The sequence below is a fragment of the Anomalospiza imberbis genome, chromosome 17 (assembly GCF_031753505.1).
Source record: "Anomalospiza imberbis isolate Cuckoo-Finch-1a 21T00152 chromosome 17, ASM3175350v1, whole genome shotgun sequence".
NCBI lineage: Eukaryota > Metazoa > Chordata > Aves > Passeriformes > Viduidae > Anomalospiza > Anomalospiza imberbis.
The window spans coordinates 3701494-3719692 of NC_089697.1; the positions used below are offsets into that span (position 1 = coordinate 3701494).

The 18199-nt window shown below is 45.7% G+C and overlaps 1 long non-coding RNA gene across 2 annotated transcripts; it reads right to left on the reverse strand.

Moving 5' to 3' along the window:
• Positions 1–6229: 6229 nt before the first annotated feature.
• On the reverse strand, positions 6230–17969 carry LOC137483988 (uncharacterized). Of its 2 annotated transcripts, XR_011004699.1 has the most exons (3): positions 17433–17746; positions 12824–14651; positions 6230–6305 (listed from the first exon to the last, which is right to left on the reverse strand). It is a non-coding gene; the product is annotated as an uncharacterized lncRNA (long non-coding RNA). The 2 variants fall into 2 exon arrangements; XR_011004698.1 differs by lacking the exon at positions 6230–6305 and having other exon boundaries at positions 13077–14651; positions 17433–17969.
• Between the last annotated feature and the right edge of the window lie 230 nt (positions 17970–18199).

Here is an 18199-nt window from a genome sequence, read left to right on the forward strand (position 1 = left end):
ATTAAGCAAAACCCCCTGCCATTAAAGTCGTGGCCAGCTTCCTCCCTCATGAAGATGCTTAATCTGTTCATTTCTTCGAACGTCAAAGCCACAAAGTTCTGTGCTTCCTCCTCTATTAATCCCCTTCTTTCCTTCAAAAAATTTTCATATTGTAGCATGAGCACCAAAAACAAATCCTGGTTTGCAATTGGTCATAAAATTTTTTTGGTAGCTCATACTTCCCATCCACCTTTCCCACCCTGAGCTTGCTGATGGATAGGACTGACCCACACGCTGGCTCATCCATTACAGATTTTATTAGGACCTGACCTGCAAAGGAGAGGGGCTGTGAAACCCAAGAGTTTGAATACTGAATGGTGTTTGAGCACACCTCACACACATTTCCCTGGATAAGATCCTCTTCCTTTCTGACAGACCCAAATTCAGCCCACCCAAGGCACACGTGTGACACTGAAAGGCAAATCTTATTTTTTAAGCTGGGGGAGGGCAAAGGAAACATAGCCAAGAGCTAAGTGAAAGCAGAGGACAAGAACACAGAGAAATTTTCAATCTGGCTGCTCTGCAGGTGACGGACAAGACTGAAACAGAACCAAAGCTGCTCACCAGACCTTTGAGGCCGTCTGAGGTGAGACAGAATCAGCTAAGATTTCATTACTCACAAATCCCTCCAGATGTCTTAAATAATTCATAGCAAGCACTGGGACATAAAGACCAGGAGTTCCATTAGGAGGCCCGTTGGATTGTTTTTTGTTCATTAGGGTGAGTCACACAAAACACATTATTACATAAAGCAGGATGTTTCGTTAATGACATCAGACTGGGGCTGTAACGTACCCGTGCCTGGGGGAGCTCTGGGAGGTTCAGTCCTTGTCCTCGTTGCTCCAGAGTCCCACAGTGTTTCCCTGCAGAAAGCCACCCCTCAGTCCCAGCCATGCTGTCCCTGGGCTCTGGCTGTGACTGTGCCTGTGGGTGCTGGGCCTTTCCCCAGCAATGTCACCTCTCCCATGAGCTGCCCCACAGGACACAAATCTCCTTGTGCTCGCCCCAAGCAGGGCACAGCTCCAGCTGGGCACCCAGCAAGGGGAAACCCATCCCTGAGCCAAGATCCTGCCACCACTGTCACCTCAGGGAATGCAGAGAGGCTAAAGGAGGAGTGTGGCTCCCTCCAGGGTTTGGGATAACAGCAGTGCTGCACTGTGGCTTTGGGAGCACAGGAGGCTGGAGCACTTCAGCAGCAGCTGCCAGTGTTTGCCCACACTGGCAGGGCAGACCTGGCACCCTGCATTTCCACACCAAGGCCAGCCCTGTTTGCACAGATTATGGTGCAAAGGGGTCCTTCCCACTTCAGTCCTGCCTCCTGCAGGTACCCAGATGAGGGGAGCTGAATTTCATGAAGAAAAATATCTTGCAGTGCATAGGGAGAGAGAGCCCAGGTTCCTCCTGTCACTTCTGTGGAGACAGCAGAGTTCTTCCCTGGGGAGGAACCAGCAGTAGCTGGGAGCTGTAGGCTGGCAGCCCACCCCATCTGTGCAGCCTCTGCCCACTTTTGGAGCTCAGCAGCGCAGCTCCCTCCCACCTTTTCATCAAAAATTGTTGTTATGAGAGACACACACCACTTCGCAAAGTCTGTGCAAAAATCTACACCATGGTGTGGAAGCCCACTGCAACCTCAGGGTCAGAGGGTGAACTAAATAAACCGCCCAGTCCCCTGCAGGCTCCTTTCTAGAGCCCTACAGTTCTCCTGGCAGGACTGTGCTCGGTGATGGATGCTCATACCCTGCAGAGTGTGAGGGAGATCAGAGATGTCAGTGGGAATCAGGTTTCACTGTTTGGCACAGGAGAGGATCCTCAAAGTCATTCAGGGGAGCATCGAGGTCTGCACCAACATAACCTTTCAGAACAGCACTCACCCCATGCCAGGTCATGTCCAGACCCCACATTTGGACATTGCCAAAATATTGCTGCCAGGACAGTCTTGGCTGCCTGTACAGAATCTCTGAAATTTACTGCTGGGGAGAAGGGAAAAGGTCAGGGAATATCCTTGTGTATTTTGCTCTCCAACAACTATTCCATGTGAGTGTATCAAAATGCAGCAGCAGTGACAGGGACAGATGATCTAGAACTCCCTGCATTATTAATATACAGTGAAAGATGAGGCAGCTTTTGTGAAAAGTATCTCTTTGCATGTTTAATATACAATGATCTAACCTCAACACACTGCCATTCATGGTGCTGTATTACAACTCAGCTAACATTGTAAGTCCCATACTGAAAAGAAGAGAAAATATTTGCCAAGTTCAAACGCTCCTTAATGTTCCAGGCTTGGAAGTAGCACTGTGAAGATCAGGAGAACAAAACAGGAAGGCGGGGAGAGAAAATTCAATGACAAATGCCAACAGAAGTGAAGTAGAAGGGGAAACAAAGGGAGAAGTGGAGACAGAGTTCAAGATTTGCAAACACTCCACCAGCTCCAGGGAATTCAGCCTTCCCCATAAGATACTCAGAGTGTGACACAGAGAGATGCAGCACCACACCTCACAGTGCTGGAAGCTGCTTTCCTTACTCCCTGCTGAGCCTCCAGCTCTGCAAGGCACCATCCACTTGTGAGTGCCTTGTCTAGGATGAGCAGCTGACCCCAGCACCCCAAGTCACAGATCCTTATCCCATCACTGCACAAACTTCATTCACAGCTCCAGCCTGGCTCCTGGGACCAGCCCTCATCCTGAGCCCAGCCTTGTGACAACCAGAAAAAAAAAAAAAAAGCAGCAAAATCTCTACAGCAGCAGGGGAGCAGGGAGAAAAGATGGGGTGTGCCAGGCCCCTTCTCCTCCATGAAGCCTGAAAGGTCCCACTGTGCCTCATCCTCTAAAGGAAGCGTGAGTATGGCAGAGCCAAGCCTTTAAGCCCTGTAGTAACCAAATCCCAGGAATACTTTATCCTAAGCTCTTTAACATGGAGTGCCTGAGCAGCACGTGTAGAAACCAGCTTGCAGACAAGCCAGGAGTCCAGGAGACATGGGTTTCTTCCTGTTATGTTAAGCTGAAATAGAATTATATGGTCTTTAGTTTACCTTGCCATGCCGGCACATTAGGCATGGATTTCTCTAAAGCCAGAACATCACAAGCTACCCAAACAACCCTGTCATTGCAATTTCACAATTTCCCTCTTTTGTGCATCTCTGAGCTCTGACTGCAGGAAAATTTCATCTCCTCAGCCCACTGCCATCTGGAGCAAGGTTCAGACTCAGTCACAAGCATAGAGGGAAAGGATATTTCTGGAGAACAGTGGGAAGGTTAACGATGAGTGTGCTTAGAGCTGGTGATCTCTTTCTGCGTCTCACTGTGACATTCTGGTCTCCACTGCATCATCTGGAACCACTAAGTGGAAGTTACTGGGCAGATAATAAGAGTTCTGAGATCTGACAAAATCTGGGAACTACAAACCCTCAGTCAGCAAGGCAGGGAGAGTCTCCCCAAAAGATTATCCATCTCAAATTATCCCAATTCATCCAGGAGACTGGAGTGGGTCCTAGATATCTGCAGAGCATCAGCAGGAGATCCTCAGCAGCTGCAGGGACTTTGTGTCTGAGCCACCCTTGCTCTGGAGGGTGTTTGAATGGGTGAATTCCAGGTTAAGCTTCAGTGGGAGTATCAAAACTTTAATTAGTGGGTTAAAAATGGCTTTGTAACCTCCTGCCATCGAGGAAAAAGGTGGTACCCACTGCTCTGCACAGCTCAAGTAACGCATCACCTTTCGAAGCACCCTCCTGCTGCGGCCTGGATCATTCCATCCTTCCTTCAGCAATGCCTGGAATCTCCCTGACAACCTTCCTTGGCCCTTTCAGTGCTCTTGCTCTTTCTGCCATGGCCCTGCCTTACAAGGAGAGGCTCCTCCACACCCCCCAGGGCAGAGACCAGCAGGAGAAAAGGAGAGATGCTGATGCTGTCACCGGTAGGTGCTACCAGCCTGTGTCAGACAGGCTGTTTGTTTCTGCTGGGCTTAGCTGGAGGTGCTTGCATGCTTTTATACAACTTGACATCCACCCCTCAGATAAGCTGCATCCCCAAAAAGGCCAGAGAGAGGCGTATGGTTCTGTGGTGCTATTTGCAGCTTTGTCCAGCACACACCATGGGGAAGGAGAACAGCTGCAGCACAGGCAGTTGCACAAGCTGTTGCTGGCAGGGCTGGTCCAGGCAGTGCCTGTCGGGTCTGGGTGAGCTGGACACTGGTAATGGGGCAAAGCTGTTGTTTGTTACCCCCTCACGGTCTCTTGACTTTTCATCTTGATTAAAGACCATGCTGAAGGATGGAATTAGCAAGGCAGGGTTCCTAATCCATTCCCTGCTCCTGCAGTCCAGTTGTCTGCCCACGTGCTCAACCTCGGGGCTACCAATTAGGGGCACCAGCTGCTAGCCTGGATGCCAGGGCCAGGAGCTATTAGTGCACAGACCATTAGCTTTAAAAGGCATTTGGAACTTCTGAATGCATTAGGTTGGTGTGATTGACATGCACTACAGCCATATGTGGCTCACTGGCCTTTCTGTCAACCATTTTTTATCCAAAAATGTGTTGGCTTACTGGAGTGATCCTGGTGCAGCATCTCATAAAAGCATCTTACCCAGGACAGTCAGGTTCTGTATTAGTTAAAGAGCTGTTACCTACTTTAACCAACTCCCTTGGCATCTTTCCCCTAAGACAGGAATGGCAGTAGGTTGTATGAAAGGTTGAGGATCTGGTCTCTATTTTTAGCCCTGTCATTTACCCAGTTAATGGTTCCAGGGAAGTCATTTCCCATCTTTCTGCTTCAGCAACCCCATCTGTAAGGTGGTAATGATGAGTCTGTACCATAGGGTTTTGAGATCTATGCTTGTAAAAAATATAGTAAAACTCAGAATTACCATGTCTGCCTAAAGCAGGGGTGGAGAGGAAGCCCCATGGGCCTTTGCAGCAGTACCTGCATGGATTTTTTTGCAAATCCTGTTCTGCCATGGCACCTGGCCTGGATCCACCCTGCTGACCTTGGCAGTCTCTGCAGGGTCAGATCACGGGGGGATGTAGCTGTAGGAGTGGTGGTGCTGTGAACTGTGCAGGCCATTCCCCAAGAAGATGACAGGAGAGTGTGACAGAGGGGGCTTTTATTGCAGACTTTATGGCTGATCAGTCCATCAACACAGCCAGAGGCATTCAGTCATTGATTTTAGCTTGTTTGTCTCACACCATCTTCATTTCCTCAATCTCAATCATAGCTCAGTGCTGGGCTACTCACCCCACTTCCCACTCTAACCTGGGACAACCAGCACGTCCCCTCTCTCCTTCTGCCTCGCCTCTTCTCAGCTGGCTTCCAGGGGGATCCTGCCATGAGGACCTGCTCTTTGGGAAAGTTAATAGAATTGGATTGGAGGCTACCTGAGATTAGTGCTGGCACACCAGGTTCATGTTATTGAGGCCAGTGCCAGGAGGGAGAGCCAGAACACTGGGCTGGCAGCTCTGTGCCCTGTGGCAGATGGGGGACGTCCATCAGGAGACACCTGGCTGTCCAACCATTAACCCTGACCTTCAGGGATGAGCCAGGTGGCAAACCAGAGCCTTAACTCTCAAAATCAAGTTAAAAGCTTGTCTGAGCCCACTGCAGCCTGGCTCCAGGGAGATCCTCCCATTTTGGTCCCAGCTTTTTTGTTTAAAGCAGAGCCATCGTGGAATTTGGAGTTCAAATGCACAATTTCTTTAAAAATCTCTAAGAAGAACATTATAATATGAAGTTCTGATGAAATTTCCAGGCCTTCCTGCTTTATATAACTGGCAAATACCAGTAAAAGTCTTTAAAAAATATTTTAATATGATGGCCCTTAGCTAGATTCTCGACATGCAAACATTAAATCAGTGTCACTCTAAGCTGTTTTTTAATCTTGGGCCTGGTAGATTTTTCCAGCTCAGGACAGTTCTTTTGTCATTTGAAATAGCTCTTCCCTCAGCAAGACACACATCCTTCAACTTACCCAGATGGTCTCCTCCTCCAAGCTAGAATAATGTATTTAAATTTACCCAATGGTTTTCATGACTCAGATTTCCCATAACTGGCTGGTTTTTAACCGTCCTCTGCTCCACCTGTTCAGACATCACAGCAACCCTCTCCCTGGCTCCTCAGTGCAGGAGGGGTTCATGCAGCAGTTCCAGAGAAGCTTCACAGTCACAAAACCCACGGTCTACAGCTTGGTTCTGGAGAGGAACCATGGCTCTTAGAATCTACTTCAAAGTTTTGTTTCTTCTGGGGAGGAAAGGTACATCCTGAAAGCAGCCATGTAGACCTCCTGCTCGGATGGAAAAGCACAGTTTTATTCCACCACATAACTTTGTCCTCTGAATATTTCTCATCTAACTACAAATCCAATCCAACAGAAAATTCATCCAACAACCACAAGCACAGCAAACTCACTGTCCCCATCAACAGATCATTTTCTGGTTTGGACTACAGAAGAGAAATGCAAATCCTGGTATACAGAGGTTTCATCCTCTGAGTGGATTGCACCAGGACAACAGGCAGGGATTTTAAATAGCACATAAGAGATCAAGGTACCCCTCTGTACAGCTGCTCCTTGGGATGTGAGCTCCTGCACCACACAGATCCTTTGAAAATATCACAACAGGACTCCAACTCAAACAAAGATATTTTCAGAAAAAAAAAAATGTCCCAAAGTCCTATTGCCATTCAATAAATCCTTTGAAACTGCTGACAGGAATGTGAGGTGGCTCATCATGGCCTGGAGCAGCTGAAAGCCAAATGCAGGGAAAGCAGGTGGGAGAGAGGATGAAGTGAGATGAAGCTGGGAGAGGAAGGGGTGGAAGGAAGAGGCATAAAAGGCTGGCTACTGCTTGGATGAGCTGTTAGTTTGGGTTTAAATGCAATTTGTAGTTTGAGAAGGCAGGAGTTAATTAAACTACAGGATATTGTCCTGACACCATTTTCCATAGGCTATATCCAGCTGCCACAGAAATCACAAACCATTTAAAACCATTCCTCTGTCCTAGCCCAGACCCCACAGGGCACCAAATGCACAAAGCTCAGGCAAGAACCTGGCTCCAGAAAAGGACAAATGATGGCAAACAAAGTCTTGCTTCAGTAGCCCAACAGCTCTGCTGATGTGGCACAGTTTACTCCAGCCAGGGTGGAGTAAACAAGGTAAACAGCTTAGAGGTAAACAAGGTGAATGTCTAGAAGCAGAAACCCAAATGAAGGAGAGATGCTGCATGCTAGAAAATTAACCCCCTTGCCATAAAAGACAAAACAGGAAGGGAAGATCAGCAATGGCTAACAGGCAAACAACTAATTACAAATTTAACTCTTCAAGCATGTGAACAATCAGACAAAAAACATTATAAATATAAGGCAGCAGTTTTGGTAGCAAAATGTTGACAAAATTATCATACATCACCCCCAGCTCAAACAGCAAAGCTCTACTGGAATATGTGAAAATGGAGCTGGTGGGGAGCCTTCCTGGCTTCTTACTTTAAGATGTAAGGAATATTTTGGGATTAAACACAGAACACATGTTCTCTCAATCTGTCATGGTGATAACACACCCTTACATCCTCTGACCTTAGGAAGACAATAATTTGTGAGGCTGCCTAATGCTTATCCATCCTTCAGGATGTTCAAAGGTTCAACTTTGCCCCTTCCACCAGGCACCTACTGAACCTGCTCAGGCTGTGTCCATTAAAAACCTGGACTCTGCGGCCCAGAGGACAGTGAGAGATGGATGGTGCTGGCATGCAGCCACTTCCAGGGAGAGAGGCAGGATCAGCCTGCCGTGGACAGAGACAGACTAATGAAACCCTCAGGACTGGCATGCCATTCCCTTGTTTGCCAAACTTGTTACAGATGAGTGGTGTAGTTCCAGTATCCTGCCCCAAACCCCAGGGACATCTGAACCCTTGAGTGTCTGTCCAACGTCAAAGGATGCAGAGGCATGGTGGTGCTGTGCTTGGGAGAGGGGCCATGAGTAGGGTACTCTTTTAATTCCAAAATATTCTTCTTACCTTAAAATAAGATGCTGGGAGGGAAGCTCCCATTGGCCTGAAAGCAGAGCTCAGCAGGGTTCAGGGTTGTGCATCTTCAGGGAGTTGGGGAGTTTGTTCAGAGCAGGGTGGCAGTGATGGATGTGGCCAGAACACACAGTTCTTCATCAAACAGTGACGAGTTAATGAGTTACTGTGGCCTTTCCTGCAGAGCGACCTGAAAGTGCTATTTGGGCAGGCAAGGATATGCTTTCAAACTTCTTACATTTAAATAATTTAAAATTCTTTTTTTTAACATCTGGGATTTTTGATTAGCGTTTTATTCTTATAAAGTTTCTACAGCATTAAGATGCTTCCATATCCATCCTCACTAATTTCCAGTCATACCATGAAGTCTCAGCATATACACTAACTAAAATTCAGGTGAATATCAAGGATTCAGGAACTTCCTGTGGGGAAAAAAACAGCAAGCAAGAAATCAACTTTAAAATAAAGTAAATGAGAAGATGAAAGAAAAAAAAAAATCCAAGTAGTAGTGATTAATCTGATTTCATCTAAACTCCCCCCAGATGAGAGCAGTCTTCCAAAGTCAAACACAGAGCACTATTTTATGTTGTGTGCATTAACCTTTAGAGCTCAAAATGCTCATCTGTTCCTGTGTCCCCTCGCAGTGGTGTTTGCAAATGACACAAACATTTGCCTCTGCTCTGTGCTCTCCCTAATGCAGCCCAGCCTGTGCACGCCTTGCAACAACTTCCTCTGGAGTGAGTTCAAGCCCAATTTGCTCATGCTGGTGTCTGTCTGTCATCACATGTGTCACACAGTCACTCCCAGCTCCGGTGGGCAGCAAGGAGACAAAAGGTCACCTTCCATATTCAGTGTGTTCTCCTGGAGGTAGGAGAGAGCAGGAGGAAACCCAAATTTCCCTCCACCTGACAGGAATCAAAAGCTTTTCCTCCTTTTCCTTTGCATTTTTGTTCCCCATGCTGCCTCTGGGAGCAGGCAAATGTGCTCAGGGCAGATGAAAATGAACCAGATCCACTGCGAGGCTGTGGGAGATGGTGCTGCTGAGAGGTAACTCCAGCAGCTGTGATGTTTTTCCTTAGAGAGAGGATCCCTCACCAGCCTTTGGGTGCTGACAGTGCTCTGACTCCCCAGGGCTGTGCTGAGCACTGATATGATGTCTGGCTCAGAGAATCACAGAGTGGTTTGGGTTGGGAAGACCTTAAGAGCATCTTGTTCCACCCCTGCCATGGGCAGGGACATCTTCCACTGTCCCAAGCTGCTACAAGCCCCATCCAGCCTGGCCTTGGACACTTCCAGGGATCCAGGGGCAGCCACAGCTTCTCTGGGCACCCTGTGCCAGGGCCTGCCCACCCTCACAGGGAACAATTTCCTCCCAATATCCCTTCTAAACCTACTCTCTTCCAGTTTGAAGCTACTCCCCCTTGTCCTGTCACTCCATGCCCTTGACAGAAGCCCTCCCCCAGCTCTCTTGGAGCCCCTTCAGGTACCAAAGGGCCACAATAAGGTCACCCCAGAGCCTTTTCTTCTCCAGGCTGAAGGTTCCAGCCTCTCTCAGCCTTTCCTCACTGTGGTGTGCTGTACCCACTGCCCACAGAAGGAACAACCTCTGTCCCATCCTGCACTCCCAAGACTGGCTTGCCCAGAGAAAAATGGCTGCAGAGGGGAGAGAAGCCAGATCATCCCTCTTTACTGGAAAAGGATCTCATCCTTACTGCACTTAGAGCCACAAGGATTTTCTTTTTGATCCTGGAGGTTTATTTTCTTACTGTTTCTGTATCTGACACCAGTCAAAAGGGATTGTGGGAAAAATATAAAAGATACTTTTAGAGTTTTATAAATGGAGCTGTATCATCCCAGTGATTCAGTGAGAGCAGAAGACTATGGGATGGTAAGGAATAGAACAGAGCTGCGAGATTTATTTCCCATTAGAGTGAGGCAGATGGGGAACAAGGGGGCACAGGCAAAGGCAAATGATTTGATGGGAAAATGGAACCAAAATGTAGAAAAGGCAAAAATCAAATCAAGACAGACTAAAAGTTTTCCAGTGAGAAGTTTCACTCCCCCAAGAAAGGGGGTCTATTCTACAAAAGGACATGTTCAGGGACACTCCCAGTTTTAATGGAATTGTTATTATTTTTCAGTTTTCACTAAGTAACCAATCCAAAAATGTGTTAGCACTTCAGTAAAGAAGTTGCAATACACTTATTTCCATTGAAAACAGAGGTGAAAGCAAAGGCTTATGTACAATTCTCCCATCAGTAAAATCTAAACCTCCCTTCAATAAAATCTAAATTCTCCCACTAATAAAATCTAAAATCAACCATTTTTCAGTTTGAAAATAAAAAAGAAAAATAAAGATTTAAGGAAAAACATACATTCTCAAGGAAGGCAAGCTAGATGCTATGGGAAGTAAATCTACAGAAAGCTTTAAATGCAATTTTATTTCCTTGACCATCTCTCTTTATCTGTTAAAGGTTTTATCTCTCTCTACAAACCCTGTCTTAATGTAACACTTAACCCACACTAGCCACGCATATTTGAAACAGCTAAGCCTATTTCAGAGCAGGAGAGGAGCCTGTGCCATGCAGAGCCAGTGCACCAGACTGGCAGGAGGATGCACCTCAGCTGGCTCAGGAAAAGGGACCTGTTGCTCCATCCCTCTCCTCTGGAGCTTTACTTTGTTGTGCCTCTGACTGTGTTCCCCAAGCACCTCATCCCTCATCTCTTCTTCTTGCATCCCTGATGCTTCCTCTTGCCCTGTGAAAATTTTTCAAAGTCACTAAAATAGGAAAATACAAACACCCACGTGGTACAAACTTAGTAACATGAATTGGAGAAAATATGTTTTTGTTTTTCCATGCAGGCTGTTCCAGCACAGGAAACAATGGGTGCAAACTGCACATTTTGCAGCATGTGTCACTGCACAAAGCCCCAGCACAGATTTTAGCAGCAGCAGCTGTGAGAAAGCTGATCTGTGGCAACCAGGATAAAGTAATGAAGCAATGAAGACACTAAACTCTTTTGCTGTGCAGCCAAACCAAATGTCTTGTGGTCCCTCATGCATGAGTCTTCTAAGTGTAAACTTTTCACAGTAAGAGAAAGGAAATCATCCTCAGACTTTAGTGAGAAGAATGACTCAGATAGCCCCAGGCAGCAAAGATCTGAGCAGATAAAGAACAGTTTTTGACTGCCTTTGGAAACCTATCTGCTGATTTTTGTTCTTGTGCAATATTGCTTTAAGCCCACACAGAGGTTAATGGCAGATCACCGGGAAGACGTTATTGTGTTTCCTTTCAAGATGCTTCCTCCCCCTTTACAGAGGTGTAGGGCCAAATGGGAGATGGACTGGCAGTGGAAGCCTGATCCCCACTCCTTAAGCACAGCTCAGCCCAGCTCTGTGTCTGAGCTTGGCATTGGATCTTCCATTACTCTGAGACTGAAATGGAGCCTGTGCAAACCCTTTTGTAGGGTCCGTTCCAATGCAGTTTTCAGAAGCACAAGAGTAAAAGCTGAACATCTGCCCACTCCTCACGACTAACCCAGGAACCCAGGGCATTTGTTGGGAATCTGGTGTAGAAAGGGCAGGGGGGAAAATACGTTGAGAATGTCCGTTGTTCGAGTATGCCAGCAGTTCCCATCTCCGCAATGAGCACAGTTCCTCAGAGAAGTCCCTGGCTGCTCTGGGCCTGACAGCAGCAAATATCTCCAATCCCAAGTGAAAATAGTGTGTGGAGAGGACAGTCAGTGAAAACAGGTGAAAACAACAGTGACAAACAGAAAAGAGACTGAAGAAGCACAGGGTAGAATCCAGTCCTAAGGGAGCAGCAAAGCATTCCCACTGGTTTCCTTAGATCCCTGGGAGTTCTTTCATTAGTAGAACATCCAGACTGGCATGGAAAGGGGTGTCATGAAGGATTTTGTTCCCATTGTCCATCATGGTGGTAAGAGATCAGGCAAGGTGCCCCATCCTGCCAGCAGCACTGCTCTCATGTGGAAGTGGCCACGGCCTCTTGACCTCCACTGGCTCTAGGATAAGGAATAGAGCCTTTCTCTCTCGTGCTTAGGCAAGATTTCTGACATTTGTCTCAGAATGAGGAGTGGACCATCACAACTGCCTCACAAACATGATGGATTTTGATGAATGCTTCCCAACAGATGGATGAGATGGGATGCAGAGAACAATCTCCCTCTGCTCTGCACCAGAATGTGCCTGCACTCCCCTCTGGCACAGCCTCTTGGCTGCCTCAGTGCCCAGGCACCAAGCCTCATCCCCACAATCTCAGGGGGAAATGAGATCAGCTGAACTCCTGCTCAGCCATGGGAGATGGGTTCCCCAGAGCTTCCTTCCAGCTCTGTAAATCACTCATCCCAAGCAAAGTTTCCAAGACTCACAGCCCTGCCCTCCTCTTCCAAAGCCATTTATTTGGAAAGGGCAAAGAGGGCTCCCAGCAAAGCCATGACTAATGCCTGGCTAATCCCCAGCAGAGAGACAAAGCAGCTCCCCAGGATACAGAGCCTTCTGCTTTCCTGACCCAGGCTGTGACAGCTGAAGAGAGAGCTTGCTCTTTACCAGTAAAAATAAACACTTTCCTCATCTGAGATGTGAGAGGGCAGTTCTCCCCCTGATTTACATCTGCAGGGCCAGCAGTGAGTACACCGAGGAGCTGCCACAAGGCCCTGCAAGGATCAATCCGGAGGAAAAAGCTGGGGTGACCCTTGTCACCTCTTTAGGTGTTCAGTGCTGAAGTAATTGCTCAGTTTTCATTGTCACTCCGGGCAAAACTCACCTTCACTTCTCCAAGTAGTTGTTGCCTACTTTGGGGTTGACCTGTGGAGTCCTTACTGCAACACTCATCAAGGTCAGAGGTGTGGAACAGCTGCCAAATTCTACAAACACCTTCAGGAGAAGCTGCTCTTCACTTGAGCCTACGAAGAAGGTTCTGAAAGTAGCAAAGAAGCAGCAAAAATGGCGTTGCTTAATAAATAGAAAATACAGGACATGTGAGCTATTTACAATAAAAAGCACCAAGGCTCAATGAAGTCAAGGAAATATCTATTAAAATGAAGAATACTTCAAATTACAATTCTTTTCCTTCTCAAATGTGTATGTTATAATTTAGTATTTTTGTGTTTTATAGTTCCTACATTATCAGGTCATTTGTAAAGTCCAACATCTTTACATGCATTTTAAGCCACATTTCTTCTTCTACTGACAATTAATACTTCATTCAATTAATATTTTTACATTTACCAGAGAGGTAATAAAGTCTTTCATCTTTACAAAAAAGAAAAAAAAAATCCTTTTCATCATCTCCAACGTTGTGCTGCAGGCAATATTTTGTAGGTGTACTTGGAAGTTGGGTAACAATTGCAGAGCTGGAACTGCCAACACTCTTTCTCCATTTGGAGGAAATTCCAGCATTTTAGTGCCTTGTCTTCAGGAGGAGGGATTTTGCACAAGAATTGTGCATTTTTCCCAAAAAAATTGCTTTTCTTTTTTATAGAAATATCAAATCTCTCGTCCCATCCAGTGCATAGGAGCACTAAAGGACCTGCCTCCAGCACCTAATCCTAAAGGATCATTTCCCCCTTGGAGAAGCTGATGTGGCAGGTAGTACCCACTGAAGGGCTCTTGAAACAAAAAATAATAAGGAAGCTGGTGTGAACCTCAGTCTTTCCAGGCTTCTTTTCCCTTCTGCAAGGGCTGATTGAAGGAGCTCTGCATGCTCGAGGGTGTGAACAGAGTGCCTCGTAGTGTAACTTTGCAAATCAGCACTGCAAAAGCTCACTGAGGCTGAACTGTACAAAGAATTCATGTCAGCAAGGAACACAAGTACCTGAGAGTATGAACTGCACAATAAATGGCCCATGGCTTCCTGTACTAAAAAAAAAAAAAAATTAAAAAAAAAAAAAAAAGAAAGTTCACAGGGGAAAATATCACAAGGAAGGAAACTATTTTAACCAAATAAATGACAAGCATATTTTAAAGAAAATGGGGATTGGCTTAGCAGAAGTAGTTTGAGCCAGGAGTACTTTGCTGGTACAGAGGGAACTCAGGATCCAACTTTGCTTTCATGATGCTGTGCCAACACAGCCCATTATGCAAGAGAGGACTTTTAAATCCTTATTTCAGAAAATAGGTCAGACTGAGCTCAAACACTTCCTTGTAGAAATACCGCTTAATGTGGATTTGAGTGACTACCGTGGCTCAGCGCCAGGCAGCAACTTCAGAGATGTTGCTGAGAAACGTCCTTCAGCCCTCTTTTGCTTCAGTCTTCCTTCTTCAGACAAAGAGGGCAAAGCAACAAGACTGAGAGGTCTCCATCAAGGACAAATCACAGGTTTTTGCCGTGGAATGACTACATCCAGCAGCTGATGTCTGCTGGTGCTGCTGCTGGGCCACGAACTGCCTTGAGGGAAGCAGAGGGAGCTGCTGTCTGCAGGCGGGATGAGCAGAGAGCCGAAGCCCTGTCGGCTGCAGACGTGAACGTGCCACATCAAAAGTTCATTTCAAACACAGGTCAGGACTGACTGGAGGGGAATATAGTGGCCACATCTTTCATCCATCCTAATTTCATGGCTAGGTCTGTGTACGAGCAAGGATGATGATTCTCAAAGGCATCATCACAAAAGTGTTTCATTATTTTGTTGCGTATTTTTTCATAAGGCTTAAAGCTTGACATAGCCAATCAATTCTATTTCTCCTGTTGCATTGTGGATTAGTTAATTGCAGAAGCAAAAAAGGGTGTCTGATTTATTATGTATAGAGCTTTGGAAAACTACAAAAAGCAGAAGCATAGATAAGTTACCCAGCACCACTAATGGCCTTCAGCAACGATGAAATGAAACTAACTGTAGTAAAAATGCAAATAAAAAGCAATGTATGAATTCAGGCCTCTGTCTTCATTAGAGAATCAATGCAAAATGCATTAATTCAGGCAGCCAAAAGTAAAAAGAAAGGGGGGATAAACACAAGTCTGTCATATCTGTAACTGTGGCAGCAAAGAAATGTTGCCAAATTCCTACAAATTCCCAACCACATATATGGCAACTTATACCAGCTGGGCTCTAGTAGCCTGTGTCAACAGTTCAGAGAACAAGTCTCCAGGAAAAAAAGGCCAGTTTCACCTGGAGACAGGAGGAGCCTCTCTTGAAATCTCTTCCATGATGAGAGTGTGAAATTGCCAAGCCACATCAAACTGAACTTGCACAAAATTTTAACCAGACCTTTTGGCCAGTGCAGAAATCTCCACCTTGTCTCACCAGCTGGCAAAACGTGCGTCCTGCTGCAAGGAGGGCTCCAGCTCAGGGACAGCTCCTGCTCTCAGGGCTTTTCAGTCACGCTAAGGAGCAAAACTGATCAGCAGCTGCTTGAGAAATCCCTGAGAGTAAGATCCAGACCCCAAACTATTCCAGATAAAATGTAAGATAAATTCAACAGCAATACCAGCTGCTTTTGAGGAATCCATTACACAGCCATCAGCTCATGATAAATCTTGGCTTTTAAAGACTGAACCAGTGACACAGAGGAGAGAGATCCTTGTGCAGCTGTGGAACCTCAGGGCCCCTTGGTGGGGAAGCAGCTCTGATGAAGCCTTGAGCTTGTGCAAACCAGAATTAGTGCTGAGAAATGGACCTCAAACCTGTGCAAACCAGAATTAGTGCTGAGAAATGGACCTCAAACCTGTGCAAACCAGAATTAGTGCTGAGAAATGGACCTCAAACCTGTGCAAACCAGAATTAGGGCTGAGAAATGGACCTCAAACCTGTGCAAACCAGAATTAGTGCTGAGAAATGGACCTCAAACCTGTGCAAACCAGAATTAGGGCTGAGAAATGGACCTCAAACCTTTGCAAACCAGAATTAGTGCTGAGAAATGGACCTCAAACCTGTGCAAACCAGAATTAGTGCTGAGAAATGGACCTCAAACCTGTGCAAACCAGAATTAGTGCTGAGAAATGGACCTCAAACCTGTGCAAACCAGAATTAGTGCTGAGAAATGGACCTCAAACCTGTGCAAACCAGAATTAGTGCTGAGAAATAGACCTCAAACCTTTGCAAACCAGAATTAGTGCTGAGAAATGGACTTCAAAGCTGTGCAAACCAGAATTAGTGCTGAGAAATGGACCTCAAACCTGTGCAAACCAGAATTAGTGCTGAGAAATGGACCTCAAACCTGTGCAAACCAGAATTAGTGCTGAGAAATGGACCTCAAACCTGTGCAAACCAGAATTAGGGCTGAGAAATGGACCTCAAACCTTTGCAAACCAAACCTAGTGCTGAGAAATGGACCTCAAACCTGTGCAAAGCTTTCAGTCACTGCCTGTGCACGGGTATGGGTGTGAATCAAACTTCTACACTGCTCTCTGCCAATTAGTAACTCCAGATAAAACACACAGGGAAGAGACTGACAATGTCAGAGATTTTGTGTGCTCTCCTGCCCTGATAGACATCGTAGCACTTTACTGCTGTTTTACATGTCCAAATATTTGCCTGGATAAGTAGACTTAGAATAGTTTGAGTAAGCTGCACTTTGGAAGCTGGATGAGTCACATCATGAAGAAATATTCTGGAAAAGGTCTACAGCACACTTACAGACAGAAAAATGAAAGAAGTTGGCACTAAACAATGTATCAAGGGTAGAAATATCCAGACTAGGTTTGCCAAACGAGGCCTTTTCCCAAGTCTAATATTTATGAAAACTTGTTTCATAAAACAGTCAATTGGATTGGAGTGCCTTTTTAAATAATAAAATACATACTTCTTGCTTTCTTTGTCTGGACACAGAACATCCCATGTGAAGGAAAAGAAATTGAGCAGTTTGAGCAGAAACCTGCCTGGCATGCTAGGAACACCCTTGAGAACATGGCATAAATATTTGAAAATAAGATTTTATACTCTTCTGTAATTCTGCTTGTAGCACAAGGAAGCAGGGAACCACAATAACACACACCCACTGCAAGAGAAGGCTGAGGTTATAACTGTGTGTCTCTCAGGGTGCAGTGAGAAGCCTTACATGCCTCAGAGAGCCAAGTGCAGATTTAGCAGGTTATGTAGATCAATTACAGACAGAGAATTAAGGAAGCAAAAAGTGATATTCCCACCATTAAATATAGGTTGGAGTCTTAATAAGGCACTAAGTGAGGGGAATGAGAAGCTTTGAAATTGAAGTTATTATGCGCTGCATCAGCTTCCAAAAATTACATGCTAATATCATCCTCTTGCTTTTATTCCTCTCCAGTTCAGCAAAAACCCACTCCCCTCAGTCTCCTTCTGCAGGTACAACTGCTCCTGTCTCACAGATTGGATACCACCCTCTGCTCAGACAGTGGGCTCGTCCCCCATCAAAATGAAACATCCTTCCTAAAATGCCCCAAACACAACAACTTCACCACGGATCCAGCGACGTCAAGATGTGCACCCAAAGTCACGCCACAGCAAAGGTTCAATCACATCAGTAGCAATAAGCACGAAAATGGTGTTTTATGAAGCAAAGAACCTGTGGAGAAAGACCTAAAAAAACAAAACCAAAAAACCCCACAAGCACCATTTTTAGGGGAACATGAGACCAAGGTGAAAACTAGAAAGCTGCAAGATGACAGGCAATTATGGGTGACTTTCTTGGCAATCAGGACTTGCAAATTAAGTCCACCTCCTGTCCTGGTGGCTGATTGCCAGGAACAAGTTAATTAACCATCACTAACAAATGTGCTTGTATGGTCTTGCCTAGCCTTTAACTAGCTGGCTCCACCCCTCCCTGGCAGCTTCCCCTGACTGACCTCCTGTAATTGCCCATGGGCCAAATTCATCCTTGGGGAAAATCTTTTTATCTTTCGTTTGCACCAAGAATTAATTTCACCCTGAAAATATGCTCTGGCATTCTCCTCATAAACTAAAGGAAATAATAAAATCTTTCTTTTAATTTCCTTTTTTTTTTTAAACCTTCCCTCAACATCATCTTTCTCATCTTATTCCAGCCACCTTCACTTACAGACAGTTCCTTTTCTTTCAGCTGATTTTTGCAATAAATTGTTTTATTTTACATGTTGCTCATTGAACTTTTTCCAGTCCACGTGTCTTGTTCTAAAACTACAATTCACGAAATAGCCTAATTCTCCAAATGGTGCTGAACTGAGTGGAATAATTACCTTACTTGTTT